We start from the raw sequence: 26,274 nt of genomic DNA, 5'->3' as shown, positions 1-26,274 counted from the left end.
GACCTTGAAAAAAACACCCAAATTTACCTTTCTTCTACTGAGCACAGGAATTAGCCAGCTATTTGCCTCCAGGGCCAGTAGACAGCCATACCTGGAAACGGTGAGGTGAAAACAGAGGGGAACCTCACTGCAACCTGTGATGGCAATGAGGCCTCGTATTGCATGAGGTCTGGTCTTTAAGACTCTGTTTATAAATCTTGTTGTTGCAAAGCTACTCACTGATACCAACTGATTATTTTTTACCCCTCATGATAACGTTACAGAGAGTTACTGATATTTTAACTGTTGTCTTCTCTCTACTGCAGAAAAATTGAAAGTTTTAGCTTACTCTGATTTCAGGGGTTAGTGTACATACTAGCTAAAAGGTATTAATTGCTATTTATTTTCATAATTTTGCAGATAGCTATGCCAGCAATACAAAAGTTTCCTTGTTGTACCCACTAACACTGGGCAGTAATGAGAACTCTTAAAAATTACTTTTCTAGAGGTAAACATTGAAATTGCTGCTGTGTGTTTTATGATACATGTCAAGAACACTGCCATTCTCTGGCTTGTGCAGAACTCACACCTCCCATGTTGCAAATTTTGGGTACTTTGTTTGATTTTGTTTGTTTTCATTATGTAACCAGGATTTTTAAAAAACCTTTCAGGACTTCTGTAAGCTAGAGAGTTGGCTGTACATCATTGTGACTGAATATTGAACTAATCACTTCAGTTAACTGTTGGCTATCACTGACAAGAGGGGAACTCAATAAACCATGAATTAGTTCAGAGCTCTATTCAGCTCAATTTGTTGCTGTAAGTTACCTTTTGTGAGTTACAATATCCACTTCCCAACTGAAAAGCTCTTACTAAATCACAGCAGCAGCCAATTTCAGTCATGACCCATGCAGGGCTGCCCTTTTCTTTGTGGTATTCAGCTGTCATTCAAGCCAACCCTTTTCATTAAATACAGTGTACCCCATCCTATGAAGGCTAGTTGAAGACAAAACATTGCAACTGCATACTACTATTAAAAAAGTATGTATGCACTTTAATCCCCTGTACATTTACTCTCACTAATAAACAACCAGGGTGTTTATCCTTTGGAAATATGCAAAAGCAGGGAAAGTACTATGTCCTGATGCATATCTGAATGTATCAAATATCATGACTGTTCACTCAAAAGCAGCTTGGTGTTGCAGTTCCATCTTAAGTACTCTGAGACACAATACAGTCTTTATTTTTTTCTTTTTTTTTCTTATTTTTTTCTGGGAAGATTCACAAAGTTTTATTTATATATATTTAAATATTTCCTCCTTTGAGAAAAATAAAAGTTATTAGATTTTATATGTATTTTTTATTGTGCTTCATAGTTCAAAAAAGTTTGGAATTGTATTGCAATAAAATAACTGAGGAGTTGCTATTTGTGCATGTAGTGTGACACAACTCAAAGGATTTATCTCTGTCTGATACTTTGTCTAATGTGGAATATTTTTCTGTATGTAACAATAAAATCAGCCTCTTTAAGTTTAAAATATTATAGATTGCTCTCATTAATTAAAAAAAAAAAAAAAAAAAAAAAAAGCTTTGTGAAAAATAACCTAAGTTATGCTTAAAGCCAACAACTGGAATTCTCTATTATTATCTTCATATGTTATCTGGAAGTGTTCCATAAAACATGTTTTCAAAATAGTACATGTATGACATGATTCACTAACTTTTTACACCATGATTGGTCCTGTACTATGTTTTGGGAATTTATCCAGAAATTCCTGACAAAGTTTTGTGTCCTCTGCTCAAAGACTGCAGATCAGATAACTAAAGTAGCCCTTGTGGGACTTATAAACCATAAATCCAGGAAAGTCTTGAAAGAGACCAGAGCTCCACCAACCACCTGAAACAGACACACACCATGTCCTTTTCAGTTAAGTAACAGAATGTTTTACAACTGAAAATGGTATAAACACAGTGTAAGTAAGAGTGTAAGTAATATAATCAAAGAAAGCTGAGTTGCAAAGAAATATACACCAAGTACTTCAGAATGGATTTATTAATGTTTCTTCTTTATTTTCACCTAACCTGTTACTCTGGTTTCCTGTTTTTTTTGTACATATTTCCTTTTTTATGCTCTAAGAATAAAAATGATAGTGTGCAACAATCATGTTTTGTAGTTTTTGTTTAAGTTTTCTTTTACAAATACATCCAAAATTCCTTTATTACAGGAAATGGTGTGTGGGAGGTTATTTTTTATTTTTTCCAGTGCAAATTGAATGAGTCTCTTCTGAAAATATTATATTTATATTATATATATATATTGTATTTAGGTTTTTTTTTTCAGTAGATACATTTCTGTATGCATATTCACTTTGTGGTAAAACCTCTGTAAGTATAATTCTTATTTTTAATTCTACCATTGAACTGCAGAATTAAGCACCCTTCATATCACTGCAACTTCTTGTTTGATTTTTCATCTGTAAAAAATATATTTCAAAAACTGAATATTCCTAACATCTGATAAATAGAAACTTGGATTTTTTATAGTTGTAAAAGCAATTGTATTCAGACTGTTAGATGTACAGGTTTTACTAATACTCCGTTAAGCTTCCAGTCTCAGACTGTCCACCACTGTGAAAAGCACGGTTAGTGTCTATGTGTACTATGTTGTGGGCCACATTAGCTTTCTAGACATGAAGCTTACCTATACATCTACATTGGCAAAACTATAAAAGTCATTCTAGGCAAGTCAACTCCTAAATGACAGTTCTGTTGATGGAGCTGTAACCTCCCTTCCATGTGCTATTTTGTCTGTAATTATTTTTTCTTCACATTTATGTTTAAACTGAAATTGTTTGCAGGAGTAGCTAAAGGATCTTGCAGTATTTAAAGGTCTTGCTTGGAAGTAGCCACCACTGCCCAGTCACCAACCTACCGACGTTTCTATGCAGTCAACCTGCAGCTTTCAGGGTAGCTCATGAGCTAGCAAATAACTCCCGCACAGTCCAAAACAAAATCTTACTGTGTACTTTCTATCAAGATAGCCAACAAGAAAACACAAAACTGTGCAAATAGCCTATTTAATAATGCCTAAAAAGGGGAAGAGATGGGCTGGATCTCCACCAGCCTTCACCTAATGCAGCCATTCATTTTGGAGCTGTTTCAAAGCAGAAAATGCCTCCATAAGTGAGATGGTTTTACCTGATGCACTTTCGTTTTCCACAGATGTAGTTTCGCACCTTCCAGATATGAAGTTCAGGTTTACAGTGAGCAATTACCCAGGGAATTTTTGTTTTGAATGAAGAGGATGATCAGAAGAGAAAATATTGTTCCTCAGTAAAAACTCCTGGGACATGCTACAGGCACTCTTAGCCAGTGTAAATTACCAGCTCTCTCTTTTGAGCACTTAGACCCAAAGAGACTGCAATAAAGCACCCAGGAAAGGAATGCACAAACCTGTTCTTAAGAATGGCCAGAGAAAAAAAGACTCAGGGTAAAGCAGTTGGTGCAACTACAGACTAGTTCACACTTTGAATAGAGCTGTGAATAGGGCTACAGGCCAGTAGAGCTGTCTTTAAGCTCAATGAACTTGACCTGCTCTGACTGGCACTGTCACCCTTAGCACCAAGAGACTTAGAAACCAATAATGCTGGCAGATTGCAACCTCATTGATTTCGTGCTCAGGGACCATTACTGAAAATTTGTCTGTATGACATATTCTTACTCAGTAAAATTCAATTGCTTTCGCAGAAGCCCAGAAAGAGTATTGGTAAGAAAGCTGTGTGTTATAATATAAGGGGACAAACACATTCCTATGTGCAGTGAAATGGCATTGTTGTCTTCTCATAAATGTCCCTCTTTCATAACATTGATTGACCCAGCACCCAGGTAGCTGAAGTGCTTGTATGCTTACTTAAAGGTACTGGAACTTCTGTTTCAGTGTTGTCCTGGTTTTGTTAAAAAGTGCTCCTTTCTCTCAGTTCTGCTAATTAATTGCTTGGAACTTCACAGAACTACCTTACTTTCTGTGAAAAGTAATTTCGCTACTTTTTATTTTCTTACTTTTTCTTTTAAGTTTATCTTCAGTGGTGATAGCAGGAGTTTGACTGCTAGTAGACAAGGCCTCCCCTCACAATGTAATAGGCATCTGATCCTTTCTGGAAAGATGATTAATCTGAATCAAATATGACTACATAAATACACAAATCATGTTTTCTGTTTATCTAGATAACAAAATACTATCAGTCCACCATAAAACCTTAACTCAACCTGTGCACCCTCACCATCCCATTGTGTTCACCCTCTGATCTTTTACCGACACTGGAAGTGCAGAGGTTCTTGGAAATGAAGAGAGCTCAGTTCAAACTCCTGTTCCAATGTGTGCTTGCTGTTCCATAGGTCTTGCCTTCAACCCATAATGACACCCTCTAGCAGAACCTGGAAGCCAGCTCTTTTCTCACCTTTCCCTGCTTTCTTGAGTGAAAGTCCAAGCCACAAGGCTGGTGAATCATTTTCAAACCTAGCCTCCTTCTTATGAAACTATGTTTTAAATTATTATAATAAAATTGAAATTTTAGAGTGAGAAAAATGTTTTCTTCTTCCTTCCTAGCAGTGTTTAAATAGTACTTTGGGAAAGGAGAGACAGGTTTTTGAACTGCTTCCAGCTGAGAACCACATCTAGCCATGCTGTTTTCTCTAGCCACTGACTAATTACATAAAGTATTTCTTGCTTTGTAGGGGCTTCTACTTTTCCCACAATTTGGAAGGGAGTCTTTGTGCAGAGGCTTGCTGATCATGTGAGAATACATTAAGCTCTTCAGGACACAGGCAGTGGGACCTATGCTGACTTGCTCCTCCCCGACACGGCTCTGCACTGTGAGAGGGAAGCTGCTGGACAAGCTGCAGACTGAGGAGCGTATGCCAGGAGCAGAAGTTCAGGCATAGCAAATGCCAGCACATAGGGAGATTAAGCACCATCTCTGTTTTATCCAAGGATCAAATAGGTGGGAAGGGTTCCTTTGAACCAGCCACAGGGACTCTGCCCCAGACTTGGTAAATGGAGAATTCTTCTCCTGTGGTTTGTTTGTTTATTTTATTGCTCTTGTTAGGGATTATAAAGAATAAACATATTTCATGATTATGAGCAGTCAGAGAAAGCCTCTGGGCCTTTTAATTCGTTTATTTCTCTTTCCATTTTTCTTTTTTTAAACAACCAACCAACCACCACCAACAACAACAAATAAAATAGTCCCTGGAAAAGGGTAAGACTTCTCAGGAGTCATAAGATGTAGTATCTAGAAGAATTTCGGCACAAGTAGTGCTCCTCAGGACTGCACCTGCCATCTAGTTAGAGGAGCAAATAGAAGTTCTGCAGTTTCCACAGACTTTTTACTAGGCTTCACCAGGTTCTCTCCCGGTTGTACATACAGCCTTCTTCCTTTGCATTTACTCAGACAAAGGAGTTTTATGGGACTTGCATCTTTTTAGTTATGCATGCATGGTCTGTGCAGGCTCCTTTTAGTTTTTACAACATCTGATAAGGCTTAAAGGGCCAAAAGGATCTACTGTGTCACACAAAATATATTCCCTCTGTATTCACTTTGCTTTGCTTCACTGCAGACTTTCTCAGAGTAAAATCTTTCTTCTATCTACGTAGCTGACAAATTAGGGAGACCATGATTCCTACTATTATGAAATTTAAAAGAACTATTGAGGCCCAAATATGTTGGAGAATTTAAAAACATTGCAAATTAACAAAACCTCAACAATTGAAATCTACCTGGATTTTTGCCTATATGCATTTTTTGCCTAAAAGCTTTCTTTGAGATAAGCACAACATTGTGCAGGGAAATAACTCACTCTGGCAAAAATTTCTAGTAGCTTGTTTCTATTTTAGTTGAAATTGAAGATGGGACAAAGCAAGATATTAAAAAAAAAAAAAATGTTGAGCATTGAGACTGAAGGGAGACTCCTTCAGTCTCCTTCCTTGTTCAGTTGTATTTTTGTAATGTATAAAAGACATGAGAACAAAAGGCAGTTGTTCTTTTCTTTGGAATGCATGTACAATTTCAAATAAATTAAGATGTTTAACAAATGGAAAGATTAGTACTTCTGCACATTTTGAATGAGTCATGCATGACAGTACCCTAATTCTTTTTATACAATCCAAGTTCACACAAAGCATGCATTAAACATGAGAAATGCATGGATATCTTACATATTCAAGACTTTTCAACTGATTATCAAAACCAGAAAATATTCACAAATGTGAGACCCTCTGGAAATATACTGTTATGTTTTTAATAAGAACAAATAATCTGCATTTTATCATCGTAAGTTTTTCTTTCGTGGTGCACTATCTAAACCATTGTTTTGGTCTAGATACAAGAAGAAACTGAATGTTTTGGATACTTGTTGCTAGAGGAATTGGAGAAACTTAAATCTTTAGTCTTAGACCACATATTCCTCCAGTGGGTGCATGCTCTTAAGAATTTTAATTCCAAAATAATGATATCAATAAAAAAGCTATAGAAGTTATAACGGCTTGCACTAAGCCTGTTTCTACTGCATTTTCAAACCATAATGACAGATTATGTAGTAACATTTTATTTTTATATAGCTAAAGCAATATTACCTGTGATAATTACACAGAAATTCAAAAAGACAGTTTAAGACCCTTCTTTGTTTTCTAGTCAGACTGGCTCTCCCAGTATTGTGATGTTTATATATTCAGTTGGTTCCACAAAACACTTCCAGTACTCCCTCTGTCTTTATACCTTAAATAGTTTCCCAGTAAAGTCATATCTCTGCTTCATTTTAATATTTTCTGGTATTGGGTTGAAAAGACTGAGATAGTTCCAGGGCACAGATGTTGACGTTTGAAATTATTTATCCGCCTCTTAGTGCCTCTAAATAAGTGATTGACTTGGTGGATATTTGGTTAACCTTCTTGCAGATGACATTTTGTGACTGCTCAAAAAATACTTTTTAATATGACCTTTGTGGCCAATATGGTTTTCAGGTTGCTCTCTCTGAGTGGAATTTATGTTTCAGCAAAATCTAAAGGATGCAGAAATCTTTTTTGCTTGAGCTAGACTTGGACAAGCCTGTTTCTGGGACCTGGCTTCCTACATGGCAATATTCCTTAGATTAATTAGTAAATTTACTCTCTCAATTGCACAAACAGGCAAAGTCATAAAAAGAGGTTCACCAGGTCTCTGTAAATATGTCCCATTATGTTCCTACACCTAATGGCACATTGTATCTTGAGCTTTGTTAAATCTTTTAATTAAAACATGTTAACAAAGACTAAGAAAAATAAATGAAACTACTCACAAGGAAATTAAATTGAGAAGCTAAGCTCATTTATAATTATTGTATTTCAATTAGGCTTTAGTAGGGCTGGGTGAAGGGAAAGATAAAAAGAAACTACTTTGATGTCTGAGTTTCATAAATATTTCTAGTGTCCTGTTTGTGAAGTCCACCATATTAATGATAACAGTTTACAGCATGCAAGGTGTTTCATGCTAATTACTATACCAAAGAATTCAGTCACATCAAAACGTGTCAAGGCTCAGCCTCAAGGCTTTGTAAAGGAGGTTTGCTGCACTGCACTCAGTGGAAGTACAACTACTCACTCCTCAGGTTCACCGTCTATAGTCTTTATAGTTATGTTGTCGGAATTTCTGATTCATTCTGAATTACAGAATTTTAATTTTACCAGGTGATTCCTACACCAGGTCCAAACCTTTGAGCTGAATTAGAACACATTTATTAGATACAAAAGTACACCTTATTTCTCACTAATATTCATCAAAGTTTTCCTTCGAGTTTTTCTGTCCTGCCATCTTCTGCTTCCAAATTAAGGAGCCATGGAATATCAGGAATGATGCAGATACTTATTGCCAAGAACTTTGTCACCTCTTCGCATTCTCCTACCACCATAAAATTACTTTTTTTCCCAAAGTTTTAAAGAGCAAAAATTCTAAATATATTTTTTTTTCCAGAAGTCAGTCTTAATCTTTCACTTTTTTTTATTAGTTCCTAAATTAAAATGTATTAAATTTGGAATACCTAATAAAGCTAGCCAGCTAATAACACACTATCTTCTGTTTGCAACAGCCATGCTGTCCTAAATTGCAATGAATTTTAAAATCATTAGCAACAAATAACCATACAAGGCAAATAGTGCCAGACATTTAAAAACTAAATTTGTTTTTCCATTTAAAGTTTCTGACTGTAAAAATCAAATAAGTTCCAGCAATTGTTGCTGATTTGCTTTCTGAATTTCTCAGGTCTTCTAAGGTAGTGCTTGTTACGAGTGTGAAAAAACCCATTAATTTTTGTTGGCATGACCCTGGATGAGTGAAGCTAATGATGCACATATGTACTTACAGGAAACAGATTAGGAGGCTGATAGAAACTACTGCACATTTTTCATCATACTATTATGATCATTAAAAAACATTCCTTTGTTTAAAAAAATCTTTAATTTTATCATCAAGTCATTGATTTCTTTCCCCAGTGAGGGAAGGGCATTGAGTGATTCACTCAAGTTGTTTGGGTGAATTAGTTCTAATGGATTTCTGTGTATTTGTTTTGTTAGCTCCTGTCACCACAAGGAAATGAGCTCATCACTTAATCCAGAGATCCAAAAGTAACTTTCAGGCATGCTTGATGTAAGCAAGAGATTAGACAACTCATCTGATCACAATAATCTGGGAAAGAAAACGGTGGCAAAAAAGCAGATTTCAAAGCAGAGGCCATGGTTGGTTTTTTATTTTAAAAAGCTATAACCTAAGTTAAAGTGCGAATTTATCACTCACACACTTCTTGCTATTGCTCTCCCTTCCACAGGAATAGACTGGAATCCCAGCATCATTCTTCAGAGGAAATTTTTAGACAGATTTAACAGTTGCTAAAAACACTACTTGACTGTTTGCCAGTGGTTTCATGGCCTCCGTGGTAGCCATGACACTATCCCAGGCTGCTTCTCCCTCCAGCTGTACAAAATAATAGGTTGTACTCTCTGTGTCACAGTGAGTCAAGCATTCACACCAAGTCAACATCACTCAAGGTCTCTCATCTCCCAGTGTGTCTTGAGGTGTTAAAGATAAAACACAGCTCTAGAAAACTGCTGAAGAGGTAAGAACATTTTTTTTGAAATGACTGAAAAGTCATTTTGTGAAAACTATCATTGTTGTTGACATATTGTAAATGTCACATATTCTGTTGATTTGACTTCCTCATACTGATTTTCATAAGTCAGGAGTAACTTACACATATGTAAAAAAGAATTTTTTAGTTTTGGTGTGGGTTTTTTTGGTTGTTTGGGGTATTTTTGTGTGTGTTTGTTTTTATGTTGTGTTTGGGTTTTTTTTGTTGTTGTTGTGTTTGGTTTTTTGTTAGTTTGTTTTGGTTTTTTACAGCTCCTCTCCAAAAACTCATACTAGAATCTGAAAGTAGAATTATCAGGTTGGAAGAAGCCTCCAGAGGTGCCCAGTTCAACTGCCTCTTCAAGACAGGGTCAGCTATGAAGTCAGACTAGGTTGCCCAGTGCATTATCCAATCTTCTAAACTTTCAAGGACAAAAACCACACAGCCTCTCAAGGCAACTTCTAGTCAACCTGTTCCAGTGCTTGCCTGTCCTCTGAGTGAAAATGTTTTGCCTTAAATCGGAACTACCTATTTCAATTGATGAACAATCATTTGTTCTCCCACCATGCAACTCAGCCAAAAGTCTGGCTCCATCTTCTTAATAACCTCATTTTAGGTATTGAAAAACTGCTACTATGTCCCCACCAAAGCCCTCTCCTCTCCAGGCTGAGCAAGTCCTATTCCTTCAGTCTCTCACTCAGGGCAAGTGCTCCAGAGCCTTACACATCCTGGTGGCACTCTGCTGAATTTATTCTAGTTTCTCAACATCTTTCCTATGTTAGGAGGCCCAACACAGCCTAACAGGTGCCATAAAAAAAAGGAAATACTCACTTTCCTGCATCTACTGGCTACTAAATCAACAATAGCTCTTGGTAAGTGAAGCAGCATTGACTTGGGTATTCGGTGATCACAACTACACTTGTAGAGCACTTTCATAGCATAGGCCTGGTTTGATCAGTGCTACACAAATATATGATACAAACTAACATAAGCAACGGTATGATCTTCTTCGTTGCTGGGTGCAGTCTCAGGTGTTGGGAATAGTTTTTCAATCTAAAATAAGGATGCTGGTAATGTTTAGGGAGCCAGTTAACTGTGAGACTACCCCTCCATGAGCCTGGTGGAACTCATGGCTTTGGTACACAAAAGTGTAGTGGGTGCACTTTGGGGGCTGTTTGTTTAAGAATGATTGTCTTTAACTCTCTATTAGTACAGTAAATATCCAGTGGCAGTTTACAACACTCCACTTAACTTTGCATTGGAATAGGCGAGCACCAATCATACCAGTGGTTTCTGCATCTCAACTTTTATTTAGGTGTCTATTTTGTAATCTGCTGTAGGAATAAGTGGTATAAGTAATAATGATAAATGATGACAGAAGACTGAGAAAAGAATCTACGAAGATGAGTATTGAATATATTCACTGATGGTTAATAAATGTGCTGTTATACATGCATGCCCGCTCTTTAGTCATATCAAGAATGTTGTCCTCTTTAACACATATTTTTATTTTCAGGTTATGTTAAATGTAACAGTAACTAAAACCAATGCTGTATCATACTTGACTTCTTCAAAGCGCAAAACATTTAAATGGCTTATTGTTCTACAGGATTAAGTATATCTTTATTCCCCCGTTATTTATTACTTATTTCTTCAGTAAGTGGGATGAGCACTGATCCCTCAAGTCTTTAAAAGTTCTTTAAGCAGCAGCCTCAGCACACAACATTTTCTATTGGAGCCACACATTACAAAAGAATGGGTGAAGAAAGCTCTGCTCAGACCACATGCAGCTGATATGAGGCTTTGCTGTCCACTGGAAAAAAGAAATACAGGGAAGTGATGGTTTAACACAGCAGCCATCAAGCTAGGCCCAGTTTAAATTCTCCCTCCCTGCCCCCCGCTTTCCCTCCTTGTCTCTCTCTCCCTGTCTTTGTTAGATTCACACACTCTGCTTTTCCAATTGCTTTAGCCTGAAGCAGTTGACATTTACCCCAGCTAGATAATCGAGGAATAACATTTGCGTTACAGTTTAACATGACCTCTGCCTCTACAGCTCTTTTTAGATTACCTTCCCCCCAAAAAAATGGTTGCTGACACTGTAGTGAGGCAGGAGGTGGGGAAAAAAAGAGCAGCTTATTATTGCAGTGGCACAGTCAATGTCATGAGAAGCTGCTCTGCCCTTTTCAGTTGTGGGTGAGCAACTATTAAGGAAAAGGTATTAAAAGGAGGAACAACTGTGATGCAAGGGACACACAGGTTAAGCTCAAAGCAAAGGTTAATGGATTGACTGTTACCTGTGTATGAGGCTTAATGTTGGTCTATACACAAGAGAATTGCTTCTAGGTTGTATTTTTTTCATGAAACTAAATTAAAGAGCTAATTTATTCCAGCATAAAAGAGTGAGATGTTACTGTTAGTGTTGTTTTAATACAGAAGGACACATTTTTGATTCAAAATGCTTGCTGTTTATTTCCAGCACAGTGGAAGTAATAAGGTGGTAGTGCTTGTGAAACGAAGAACAAAAAATGATTTATTTGGCTGAAGATACCCACTGAAATCTTAAAAGAAAGAATTTTAAGGTTGGTCAAACGAACTAAACAAAGTTTAGAGTAATATTTTAATAGTTATATCACATTTTAAATGGAGAAAGTTTGGTTTAAAAAGAGTGCACCTGAAATATAAATAAAATGAGTGAAATTTTCTGAAGAGCAGAAGATAAAAATAATTCAATGTTTATTCCGGATCTCTGTTTTTCATATTTAAAATTCCTTTTTGTATTATTTATAAAACAGATGTCAAGCCTCAGTGTTTACAAATTCTTAGGAGAGTTTCGGGCAAGCAGATCAGCATGTAACTGGTCTATAGAGTTAACATAAAGTGGAAAAAGAGTTCCTCGTTTGTAAATTACTCAGTCAAGCTAATGTCTATACAATTAGAGTAGATTATATCTACTAAATCCAGGAAGAAGGCAAAACAGGCTGATATATTCAGTGTTATTTTTTTTTTTCAGCCATACCAGCCTGACTATGCAAAATTGTTTGCATTACTGGTACCAATACAAGCAAAATACTTTAGAATAGCACTACAGCATTGCCTTCTCTTTAAGTGGATTTGAGTAAAATCTTCTTGTCCATAGAAGAAACAGTGACAGAAGACAAATGCATTTAAAATGAAAGGAAAACCACGAATATCAGGTTTAGGCCATCTGTGGATTTTGAACTTTGTAGAGGCTGTTTCATCATGATCAATTTCATTATCTAGACTTTTTTCTTAAATGTCACCTTCCACTTGATTAAATCATGTTTTCAGGGAAAAACTGAACACATCATATCAGCATGAAAGCTAGAAGCAAAGAAAGAGGCAAATTGGCCAAATATTCAGAAACTGTCACCTAAAACTGTGGCATTTGCCCCAGATTATTGAATAGCACTCAAATTGTGCAATATAAAAAGTTGTGTAACTATTTCCCTACTGTAAAAGGATGATGGTTTTTTTTTTGCTGTTTGTTTGCTTTTTGTTTGTTTGTTTGTTTATTGTTGGAGCTTGTTTATGCAATCTGTGACTCTTCCTGTGGCCTTCAGAACTCTGGTGAAGGGACACTTTCCAAAGGGATCTTTTGGTCACAGAGCAGTGCAGTTTTTGATGCTCAAACATCAACAAAATTTTGAAGATAACACAGGATTTCTGAAAAACAGCACTTTGTATGGGCACACAACCTGCCTGACTGCTGATGTCAGCATCAGGCATGACGGGGATGTTTCCATACAAGTGAAATACACGACTTGATAGGTGATTCCCAATACTACCTTCATACAGTAGATGAAATTTCTTCTCTCTTACAAAGGAACAGAGCATGAGAAGGAAGGGAGACTGCTTTGTATTTAGGACCAGGTACAAACAGTGGTTGTCTTTCATTCTGATATGAGTAGATACATTAATGACCAGGCCTCTGTTTTTGAAGGGTACTACCAGGTGACTTTGCATTCAGCTCTTTTCTAAAGGGTGACATCAACCAGAATCATGTTAAAAATTAAGCAGGGGAAGATTTACAAAAGCCTTAGCAGATGCACCAGAAGAGCTCCTGTCTGAACAGAATTTAACAAAAGTTTGCTTACATTAGCTGCTAGGAAGCATACAACTACTGAAGACTATTACATGGACTTCTCTGTAGCCCTGCTGCTCCAAGTAACAGGGGAATGTCTGGAATCAAGCAACAATGACCAGCATAATATGGCACGATAGCTAAAGCTAAAACACACTGCGACTCCACATGTTCCTCACTCAGCTCTGACTGGGCCAAGATAGGATAGTCATAGGAAGGAGACTTCCAAGACTGGTTCTTTCCAAGTCCTCTTATAATATTGGTTCTTTCCAAGTCCCCCTCCTCCAGACTCTCCTCTACCTCCTTCACCCATACCTTCTCCTGTTTCTTCTCCTGCCACTACTCTCTTTCCTCCTCCCTCTCTTCTGCTTCCTTCCACTCACCACACAAGCGATTCACCTACTGATTAACATCCCTCATCCTACCCCAGTCCCTCAGGCCCCCAGTGCCACCCTCCATCCCGTCCCGTCTCCCCACCACCCACATGGTGCCAAAGAGAAGCAGAAATAGCCAGAGGTCTCTCCCAGCCACCTCTGCCTACGGCGTTGATCCTGGATCCAAAATGTCCCCGTCAGACCTACAAGCAGGAATGGGAGGAAAGACCAACTATTTTAAAACACTTTGTTTTCCAAAGTAGTTCTTTAGTGTGTTTATGACATAAAAATTCAGGACTTCAATTCTCACCAAGAACAACTACAGGTGTCATTTCTACACACACAAGACCCAAGAACACTATGTAGTTCTGAGATGGTCCATAGCACTTTACCTGTAGCACAGCTCTGCCCATAAACAGTGGCACAGTACAGTACTACAAAGGCAGGCTCAGAAAAACGTTGAGCTGGTCAATTCTACTGCAAATGCAATCTTGCATCAGGATGTTTCTCCAGTCACTTCCGATGTAGGTACAGGAGCTACGATTGATCTCTGGAGAATCTGGTCCATGATGTGGTTTGCAATTCCCAGCGATCAAAGGTAGAGAAGCAGCTCTCCCATGCTTCTGTGCCAGCAAACCTGTACCGTTGCTCTCCTGTGGGCTTTGTCAGAAGATGGATGGTGTGCTGGGGTGGGGAGGGATGGGTGGAGGTGAGGTGAGCACAGTAAGATGACAGTGATAGCAATACTTTTTGGATCATCTTCTGCAGGGATATTGCTGTGTGTCCAGAGCTAAGCAGCAAAGATGGCAATGAGCAGCACTAAGCAATGATTAGAAAACTCCACCCTGGGTGTACTGTCAGAAGCTGATTATACTCAGACCATTTCAGTTAAACACTCCTTATGTTATTTCTCTAACAGGATAAGCTCTACCTCACTTTACAGCAGTAATACCACACCAAACCATGTAGAGCTTAGAACCAAGTCCCATGTTAACATAGCGATTCTAGTAAGGTTTGTGTTAAAAGCGTGAGATCTGGCTTTCCCACCGTTATCTGAATAACCCTGGGAGTTGAAGTCCACGCATGGGTAACACGTAATGACGAATGGCAGGTTAAACACCCTGCCCTCAGTTCATGCGTGTCAAATACGGACTCTCACCTGCAAAGAACTGCCTCCTCTAAGTCTCCTCAGGCATCTTTCCTGCATGCCTGTCCCTGAGAGGACAAGAAGGCCTTGCACTGCCATATCTTGAGCAGGTACCTAAACTGTAAGAACAGTAAAGTTCTTAATACTAAAAGAATAAAGAAAGAAGTGTGTGTTATAAAAAATTTTGAATTACATTTGCTTCTGTTGCTTCATTCACTTCACACTTTGTTTCACCTCCAAACTTTATTTATTTATGAGCATAATAAATTTAAAAATGATAAATGGAGAAAAAAGTTGAGCTAGCTGCTAGGAAACCAAAAGGAAAATATACTGGGAAATTTGCTGTTTAGCTGACCGCTATTTGTATTTGAATTGCTGCTACACAGAATGATGATGAAAATTATTCTTTTTCCCTTCTGTCTGCAGGTGAATATTGTAATGGTTGGTTTAGGCTTTAGTTTAACAGCACATGGAGTCAGTATCTTTCAGCTGGATACATTTATTTCAAGGCACTTAGAAGCTGACTTTTATGAGATTATTTAGGCAGTGATTATTTTTGTTGAGAAATGTGTCCTTTATCCCTCTCATTCATCCACTGCTAAGATATTTCTGTTTGTCAGAATGCCTCCATTTCTGATAAATGACTGAAGACTGACTGCTACACTTTATTAAAAAGTAATAACAATTTTTGTACGCACCCTTCACATTGTAAGGGGGGGACCATGAATCAAAGGACACTGCCTGTCTGGGCCTGATAAATGCATCGTTTACCAGCTGAGGAGTTATTTAGGACTGGCTATTAATTTAAATCACATTTATCTTCCCTGAATGGGGGGAGGTTGCTGTGATAGGACTGCGAATGACCAATAGTGCAGCTAAGTGCACATTATTTATTACTACCGCCTGCAAAGCACTGCACAATATGTTAAAAAAACCCAGTGCCAATTACCATGGTTAATCTACTCAGGGCAGTAACAAATATCCCCCTAACACGAGCCAATTTCTACACTTGTACTTTTTAGTCTTTAGAAAGCCAGCATTTGCTCAAAATTTCTCATCATTAACAACAGGTTATTTATCCTCTCCTAAAATAAGATAGGCAATGCTAGCACCCTTAAGTCTTTTCTTCATTGTGGAAAACAAACAAAAAAAAAAGCCTTCTTTAGACATTTAAGAAAATTAATTTATTCAGTGCACTAAAAACATGTAAACTGTGTTTTCTAGGTGGTATTTTTGGGTTTTGTTCCAAGGCATCTGAGCAAAGAGAAGCTTTGCTGAGGCTTAGGTAACAGTTATGCAGAGCTGCTCTGGGCCACTGCCGTCTAACCTTTTCAGGAAATTTCAAGTATTGAATTAAGGTAATTCTGATAAAAAACATCATGCATAGGGCTTTCTAAACTCAGTGTATGAAGTCAGCCTGCTGCATGTGCTTATGAGATACAGTCATCTATCCCTTGTTGCTATGGGCTAAGGTAGTGGTTGTCAAGGCAGTTGCCTCTGAAATTTGTGAGTGTAACTAAAATAAATGTTTTTTGAAGAACATCTACTGATTGCACTAAGTGAATTATGCAGTGGTGGACGGTCACCTGCTGAGAACTTACTGAGGATGAGAAGTTCCTGATATGGACAGTGTGGTCTTCATCATGGCTCACATTCCAAGTAACTGACAGGGCATGGGGCACAGTAAGCCAGACATGGATGCATGGGGAAAAGAAGGAACTGCAGACACTGAAACCACAATTCTCCTCCTTCTTGCCTGCAGGAGAATATTGATGACAAAGATAAGAATAAAGCATTACTTTATTTATCTGCAGTCATTTATATTCATGCTCAGTATTTATGTTCCACACCTATGACAACATTGGAGTCCCTTTTGGCATTCAGCAGGAATGTTGCTTTCTTAATGATGGCTGGTTGTTCATCTCTAACAAACGAAACTTATTTTTTCCTTTCCCACTGGTTATGAAAATCTTAGTAATAAGCAGGTTTCTATGGAATAGAACCCAAAAAGCACCAGTGACTGGTAGTTGCTGTATCTACAGAGTTTTAGCCGTACCTCATACCCTGACAAGTTTATTGCTATTGTTGCCTTGCCTTGTCAACAATCCTATCACTGGAAGAACAGCTAAGTAACGATTACCAATGTCAAATACCATCCAGTGTTATATATGAGTAATGCTGTTCTTGCATGCTTGCTGCATCAACTCCCAGTAGCAATTAAGCCGCTTTCATCAAAAGAAAAGAGCAAAATACTGAACACCATTTTTGGGGAAAGAGTTGGGTTTTCCATCCTTTTAGTCTGAAATGTTAGCATTACATTTTTGTGCAATTAATTTAAAATAAATTAAAAAAAATATGAATAAAAATATGTAGACTCATTATAAAAGAGGATTCATTCTAGCAAAGTGTGGTAAATACGGGTCCCTGGAAGTATGAAGAATTTGAATTATACAGAAGACCTTGACAATTTTTTTTCAAACAGTGACAGCAAATAGCTAACTGAATAATTAACCAGAGGTCATCCTGTTTTTTTCTGGCGAGAGTATTTTTAGGCAAGATAGTATGTTTGGGTTTTAATTGTTGTTTGTTTGTTTTTTGTTTTGGGTTTCTTGTTTGTTCATTTGGTTTGTTTTGTTGTTTTTTTTCCCTTTGAGCTATATCTGATGCTCTTAATCAGCCACATAACCGGAACTAATCCAGGACATTTTATTACAAACAGGATTTTCGTAATTGTGTCCTCACTCCTAAAAGTCTATACAACTATAGGAATCTGCCTTTCTTACTGGTATTAACCTCCTGCTTATATCTCTAAGGATTTGTGGCATACATTTGGAATCTAAGGCTGGAAGGAAATGTGGGGACTAAGTCCAATTCCATGTTCTTGCAAGCAACCATATCATATAATCTTTTTACATTTATCAAACTCCACCTTAGAGCAATTAGTTTTTTGTTTCTCATCCTCTACACCTTTACCATGCTTGGCAAGCTCTTCCAGGGAATGATTGCTGTGCTAGATAAGATTCTTTTTTTCTAATTTCCAGCATAAAGTTACTTACTTATTTATTTTCATGCCAAAACTGGCATTCAGCTTAAATAATTCTTCTCTCTCCCTTGTGTTTATCTTTATATGTATTTATAGTCAACAATCAAATATGCTTTAGGCTCTGGTTCGTTAGGCTAAACATGCCAAATTACCTTGGTGTCTTTTTGATATTCATGTACCAAACCATCCTACTAGTACTTCTCTCTGTTGTTTCCAGTAACAGTTAATCTTCCTTTTAATATGTACATAGTCCTCAAGATTAGGTTTTATTATGGTGTTCCACAGTGCTACCAATGCTTTCCTATCCTTTATGGAAATATCTCCATACTGTACCTCAGAAACACATTTGCCTTTTTTCACAGCTACAGCATATTCGTAACTCATAGTCACACTGTGATCAACTAGAGAGTTTAGGTCACTCTCCTCTCAGTGATTTCTGACAGATGAGCTCTCAGCTTATAGCAGAGTATTTGTGTTATTAGTCCCTGAGTGACTGACCTTGTACTTTGTGCTATTGAATTTCATCTTACTTCTATTCCTGTCTATCTCAAGGCTATCAGATTCTTCCATTGCGATATCCTGATCCTCCTCTGCACTGATGATGCTTTGTGGCACTGATATTATCAATACTTCTGTGCACTAGTAATATCCCTAATAAAAATACAACCACCGCTTACTGAAATGTCTCAAAAGTGGACCAGGAGAAACTACTGCCTTACTCCAGACTGAAGTCCCCTTTTTATACTCTCAAGTCACTACCCTCCTCAGTCAGTCTTTCACCCACATTACCTATTTTCTCTGACAATCTTCAGTTTCTTCAGCATTGTCAGTTTTACTGGTCTTCTTACTTGCACCACAGTTTTGATGTTTGATATCTGACTATCTTCCATTTTTATGATACTAGGGATGCAAGGGTGGATTCTTGTGTTCTTTTGTAGCTGTTCCTTAACACTTGATTCACAAACCACTGTCTTAGGAAAGTGCCTCAGACAGTTCTTTCTGAAAATACTGATCTGGACCTCAATGAAATTGTGTTGGGAAGAGAAAAAGGGATGGGACAGACTGCCTGGTGGAACTGCAGCTTTGTATCATCTGAGATACAGCAATGAAAGAAAACACAGACACTGAAGTGAAATTGGACAGAAGTCCATGGCTCAAGTATGTGACAAAACAGAGTACACCGTTTTCAAATTTTAAGCACAGAATACAATGAATATTTTTAGCTCAAAAGGTGTTATTATTTCATATAGCTTTTAATAACCCAGAGTTATACAGATTGAATATTCAGAGGAGGAAGATTTGCCCCAAAGAGTTTGCATGTCAGTCACTTCTAGTGCAAAGAATGGGTCATCTCCATGTCGGGTCACATTTTACTTCACTTACTACAAATTCTCCAACCTAAAACTTAAGCTGTATTATACTGAAAAATATTTTTGATCATGTTCATGCCATGATATGACTCTAAGTGTTTCATTTTCTACATAGACTACAGAAAAATCCTTGATCCAGTTAATCCTCAGGCTCTGGTCTTTCTCTGAGTAGAATATACACAGACACCTCCGGAGCAAAACACAGAAGATCACACTACTTGTTCTATTGCTTCATTTCTTTCCTTTTACCAAGAAACATTTGTAGGAGCTCAGTCTGTGTTACTTCCTCTGCTTACACTGCAGCTATTAAAAAGGCAGTCCTAATTATCCCATCCCCCTTCACACTTCCCCACACCCAATTAATAATGTTCAGTGGTGTATGAAGCTGAGTTTACATTAATGTAATTTTTTAATACATTAAAGTGCTGCACGTCTCAGTCATTTTATAAATAAATGTCACTAATTTATAAATACTTGTGCTACCCTAGGGACCAAAGACTGTGAAAGGGAAAGGGCAAGAGGGGTGCAATCCTCTCTCTTTTCACTCCCATTTGTAGCTCCTGGGGATGCTCAAAGAGATTAAAACTTGCTCTTGCCAAATCCCAGGACATGCAGCTATTACTTACCGTGCACAGTGCCACACAGTCTAGGCTCAGAAAAGAGCAGCTTTGGAACTTACTCTTTGCTATCACTTATAAAAATCAAGTTTTTTTCTAAATAATGAAAGAAAAATGTTCAGGTACATCAGAATCAAAATTTGTCTGTCAAACCATATTCCTTATGCCTTTGCAAAGCCTGGAGCTCAGTAATACAGGCAACAAATATGTGTTCCTGCATGTGGGGAGCTGCAAGATGGAAAGGTTTTAAATTCAGAGTCACAGTTACCAGATCAATTAAATGAAGATTATCTGTCACTTAAATCACAGTTAATTGGACTTAATACATGAATTTGATTCCACATTGCAACTTGGGGAGAGAGGGTGAAATGGCACAGAAATGCCTAAAAAGACAAAGTATCATGAGATGAAATTTCAAAAGTAGCTACAGATGTTGTATGGCTTGGTCTTGAGCCTAATTTGTGCATGTATAGGGAAAGTCAACAAGATGCAGCACTATATAAATGTTCTTTGGAACTTCATATGTTTTGTGGTCATTGGTACTAAATTTCTAAGTATTGTGACTCATTTTTATTTCATGTATTATTGTAAGACTATATTTTTGAAGCAGGAAATTATCACACATTCGTACAGTGTCTAGCACATGTGTATAACAATAGTGATAAATACTTCTCCAAACCAGGACCTAAGTATATAACTGAAAAATATTAAATACTATTTTGAAATATAACACACTAAATTATAAAGAGAAATAAAGTTATGGTTCTGTCTCCAAATATTTGCATAAATAATGAATATTAATCTATGGTGGACGCAACAGATATTTTTAGCCCTTTTACAAAATGAGCCAAAAGATTGAATTCATTGTTTTTGCTACCCATAGCTGACCTCTGCCTTTTTTTTTTTTTTTTTTTTTTTTTTTTAAGCAGGTAAAAGAGAGCCTTTTCTTTTTAATCCAAGCTCAAGGTGAAGATACTATACAGGTAATCGTACGAAAATTTGAAGTCAGTGTGTACAGCCCTTTTATACTGTTGTGTTTCCTGTGAGACGATCTCAGAATATGCAGCTGCATTGTTCTTTTTGGGCTATGTTTGCGGACTATTTCTAGCCCACATCAATGCAATCCAAATAATCCTCAGAAGTTGCTTCATTATTTATTAGAAAAAGCAATCTGGCATGCGGTGTGTTATCGACAGCTGAAATCCAATACTCAAAGGTCACCAAAACAAAGACCAGAAAGAAAAGGTGTTAAGGCAAATAAAAATACACCTTTTTAATTTTGACTGAATTGATTAAATAACAATTGAGTGGTGTCACAGGTCATAAGGCTTTGAGACATAAGGTCAGCTTAATAGAAAAGAGCCTGGGGCCATGTCACAGGGTATGCTCTGAGGCCTAGCACCAAGGCCACATCATTGTGCTCACTCCTGCCCTTACCCTGTGTAGTCTGAAATGAAAAAATGCCTAAACAGAGCAGAGAACAGTCTAAATAGAGTAGTGCTTATCATTGTGGGCTACCCCCTGAGTCAATGCTGTTAAGAACTGATTGCTTTATTTGAAGAGAGAGTACTGGGCATCTCTCAGTAAACATTTTATAAAATTCAGTAGGCTGAGGGAAAGAAAAAAAGATAAACCCACAAGAACAATAACAAAAAACTCTTCTACACCAGTAGTACTCTATAACATATGTACATCTCATTATAGTCCCAGAGTTCAGCCTGGATATTTCAGGATCAACACAAAATGACTGAATTAGAAAGTTAAAAACTTAAATACACTGAAATAAAAATAATTTTCTATGGGATTTTGAGAAGGAAGAACTGTATAGTGATATAAACACTAATACATTCAGACTAACATTAATTAACGCTGCATCATCTGTGTAGCAGTGTTGGTTTTTTGTATACTAAATTGTTTTGTTCATAAAAACAGCTAGCCCAGTGACTCTACTGCCACAGAAATGTGTATCTTTAGATGCTGTGATTGAGCTTTTTAAAAAAATGTAATAATTTTACATTTAATAACACAAAAGAAAAATCGTGGTCTGTATCTAGTTCAGCCAGCTACTTCAACCTGTACCCCATCAAAGAACATGAGAAACTAAGTACATTGACTTCAGCAGGACAACTGGAACACACGTGCAACTATTGTAGTCAGAAGTCTGCTTCTAGAAACCCAGTAAAAAGGAAACTCAGTACAGGATAGTAAAAAGATATCTAGATTATTTAATACTTCCAAGACTATCTGCTGGCTCCACTGAAGACTAAGGCATATCTCCCTGTGCTGTGGCTGCCTCTTCTAGCACTCTTATCTCCAGTTTTCTCTATGTTATTCTCACCGTGGGCTGGTAAGGTTAATAGTTGCCACTGAAATGTATAACCAAAGTTCTCCGTTGAAGAGAGCTGATACAGAAATAGATTGTCTTTTGCTTTCATGGACATGTATAGTCCATTTTTGTCTACTGATTCTCCAGCATCCATTTGAAAATCAGGTCTTGCAGTTCCCTGTTAGTTTACAGACTTCCCATGGCAACAGTGGCGTTAAATTTTGCTCTAGTTTTTGGCCTGATTATGTTCCCTCTTAATGAATGGCTAAACTTCTGCTGATTCTCAGGACATTGATTCTGGTTTTATTTTATTATTTAAATTATAATTTTAGACACTAGTACACTGACTCAAAATGTAACTTGAGCATTGGGAAGTTCTGGTGTTTATCTATTTACTCTTCATTTTTCAAAATTGATCATTATCTAAGAAATACATAAGATGATGCTCAAAAAATATTTTAATCCAGTTATACAACTACTAATAAATTATACTTTTCAAACACAAAAAGCTTGTGAGTGCACAAGATGTAAGATCAATTGGATGACAATAACCAATTGAGTGTCAAATGGCTTTGTTGTGGAAATAATCCTTTTTAGCACTGAGAATCTGACACCCCCTTTAATGTATATTCTACTTAATGATAAGTTATTACAGCAATTTTAATTGTTTGGAGTTGGAAAAAAATAGCTTTTGTTTCAATATTGTTAGTCTATCTATTTCCTATACTTCTTGTCCTGGAAGAGTTTGTTTCCTTTTCAATCAGTTTATTTTAAGAAACAACCAATAGCTTCAAATATAATGCTTTAAAATGCAATTATATAAACAGGGAAGATCAGAACCTACTCTGTCTACAAACATCAAAAGCAAGGATTTTAATTCACAAATGTCTTTACCAACAGTGGTAAAGCTTATGAATCACTCAGTGATTTTTAGTACTCTTCAGAAAGGAGTCTGAACAGTATCAATTATAGAAACTGTAGAAATATAAAGATGCATTTTCCTAAAAGGTTCTCTTTTGTGCACACAGAAACATCTGTGCATGCAGTTTTCAAGTACCTAGACACAGACAGAATGAATTCTAAGACTTATACTAGCAGGAAATAAAATGTTATTATCAAAAGTCATTTGGAAAAATTGTTTTTTTCTGTGGAAATTATTTCTCAGTTCTTTATACTCTTGTCCTGTATTTAGTGCTGTGAGTTGTGTATCCATATAAGAAGGCTGGACTGATGCCCTTTAAAAAATCTTTCAGACTGATGGCATTATCTACTATGGTGGATGGCAAATGACAATGGAAAAAAAACGTATGTTAATGTGCAGAAATAATGCAGAAGTACTTGATGTCTGGAATGTTCTTTCCTGTGCAGCCAGGACAAAGTCCTCCCAGGCAGCTGCAGAGCTCTGAGTAAGGCAAGACTCTCCTCTTCACCAAACCCCATAGCCAGGGAAGAGGTAAGGAGGAAATGTGAAGAAGTGCTGGCTCAGGAACAGCCTGAAGGTCTCTGATGGTTCACAAAATAAAGCTAATGCAAGCAATACTATTTCCCATTAATCCTGGATTTTCAATGTCCTGGTGCTTTGCAGTTTTGTATAATGGCCTTCTCATCTTCATAACTCATAGCAGGACTTCTGTTGGCAAGCTAGACAGAGAATCAGACAACCTAATGAGTGATCTAATATCTACTTTAAAGTCTTTCTCTTTTGGGGAAGAACTGAAACATATGAACACAAAGGCCACACACTATGCGCCTGCACTGCACTTTTCCTTTCCAGGTTGGAAAGCACTGCTCTAGGCAGATTATAACAGCTGCAGTTTTTCTGGATTCGGTTAGAACATCTATTTTCAGATCTACTTTCTCTCTCTCATGGTAGTCCTAGTCCCTTGTGAAGAACGGGGAGACACAACAGTTGTAGGTCATTTGTGACAATCCTGCAACATACTTTGTGTTCCAGCAGTCTTGGATTAGATTCCTGTATTAAACACCCGAGTTTTGAACAATTTGAGCATCTAATAGTTTAGGTTTACTGTAAGTGTGGGAAGGTTCTTGTATTTCTGGCATTGACCTGTTTGTTTATGCATCTGATAGTTAGAGTTTTAAGTGATTTTGACAGACTGAGATGAAATGGTAATGACTAGAAAGTGTCTCCATTAAACACCTTCAAAAGCATTGGCTTAAATCAGGGTTCATGAACTGAACTTCAGACTCCTAGGTTTGCTTATTTATGTTTATCAACTGCACCATTTAACCTCTCACCTCTTCCTTAGTAATGTATTTCAAATTCTACTTTTTATCTGATTTTGCATTAGGTTAGAAAGTCTGAAATTCTGGCATAAATATTTTTTAATTTGCCCTTTCTGGGTCATATTCTCCACTCCTATTTTAAAATCTATATTAGCTCATGTTCCTGCTTGGATCTTATCTGGCATTCTTCAATTCTACTTCATAGATTAAATAAAATTGTGTAAATTCTCTGAGGTTTCATTCAGTCTTTTCTTCTCAGCAAATTAATCCAGGACTCAGAGTCCTGTGAGTGGATAGGGGGTTAATCAGTGTTTTCATAACCTTTTCCTGAACTTTCCTAAGTTTTCCAATTAATTGAGGTAACTGGAAAAAAAAAAAAAAAAAAAAAAAAACAAAACACACACACACAAAAAAAAAATTTTTTGTGGTGTACGGTGTTTCCTTTCCCTGCTAACAAAGTTGCTTTAAGCAGCCATGCATATTTCTAAAGACTCTAGCTAAAACATGAAAGTTTAAATCGTTGCTCACTATATATGAGAAGCACCAGCTGAGATGGATTTCAGCAGTAACTCCTATCTGGCTGCTCACAATTTACCTTCCCATTAATTTGTGAGCAGTAAAAAGAAACAAATTTCTTCTCTGTAGAGGCAAAGGCGTGGTTATGCAGAATCATTTTATCAAAGCTCACTTTCCACACTCTGTGCATTGATGGACATTGCCATACAGCCTGAGAAGCTGTCATTAAAGGCAATGCAGGGCAGATGTGCAGTCCCCTTGATGAATGCTACCAGTGAAAAGCCTACAAACTCCAGATACACAGCTTACATAACATCTGCAAGCTAGGCAGTATGGAAACAGAAGCTGTGGTGGAATGATTCAGAGGCACAGTCCATCTGAATGAGTACACTGACATAAATGTGTTGGTTAGGAAAGGTATATGTGCCCTGGACTGAACTGGTGGTTTACAGATTCATAAATAAGAAAGGCAAAAACTGACTGATATCTGCAAGGTAGAGACAAAACTGGTACTGAAGGACTTGCTCTCAAAATCTGTGAGGAAAACAAGCCTGCCATACTTAAGATCAACCCACTTTATCCAAATTCCTCTAGTTCCAAACCCATGTCATTAAGCATTTCAAGTCTGATTACTGGGGAAATGAACCAGCCCTCCATGAACGATGGTTGAAAACCATCTTTATCACAGAGCAGTATGTGAAAGGTACAAAATTGAGCCAATAAATTTCAATGCTTTGCATCCCTATTATCATGAGAGTCAAATAATGATCCCACAAAAAATCAAACAAGCATCCAAAAAATGCTAGTTAAATTGTTTCAACAGCAATAGAGATTAATTTAACTCTAGCACGGTACATTTTCTTACGTAGGTACTGTGAGACTGACTTAATGCTTTGACTTTCTTGTGTTGAAAATAATAGATTAAAACCTAAATAAAATTAAGAAATATCACATAGTTCACAGGTTGGATATTTTAGCACCTAATAACCTGCTCAGATAGCTTTCTTCTGCAGAAACGGTACTGGTTCCTTCTAGTCTTCAAGTTTGTTCCTAGTTATGAGGAAAATTTCTGACTTCTCCAGTCACAAATTTAACAGTGTTCCATTGTGTTGCAAACTGCCAAATTGTGTTAAGTAACTAAGAGGCCCATCTAGGTATGTTTGTGATGTGAATAATTAGAGACATTCCTATTGTCATATAAATTCAGAAAATTAAAAAAAAAAAAAAAAAATCCTGTCTAACAGGCCTAGTGGAAAGCTAGAAGGTGTTTGAATAAAATATTCACTATGACTCCTTTATTTGACAAAAATTCCCAGACCATGACTTCCTTTCGTAGTTCAAATGTCAAGAATCCCTTCCACTGTGGTCAGGGTGGCATGCAGGAACAGAGGGAGACCCTAAAC

Source organism: Streptopelia decaocto (genome assembly GCF_964273445.1).
Source record: "Streptopelia decaocto genome assembly, chromosome: 2".
Taxonomy (NCBI): domain Eukaryota; kingdom Metazoa; phylum Chordata; class Aves; order Columbiformes; family Columbidae; genus Streptopelia; species Streptopelia decaocto.
The sequence above is the reverse complement of the archived record's forward strand: the minus strand, read 5'-3'. Positions refer to the sequence as shown.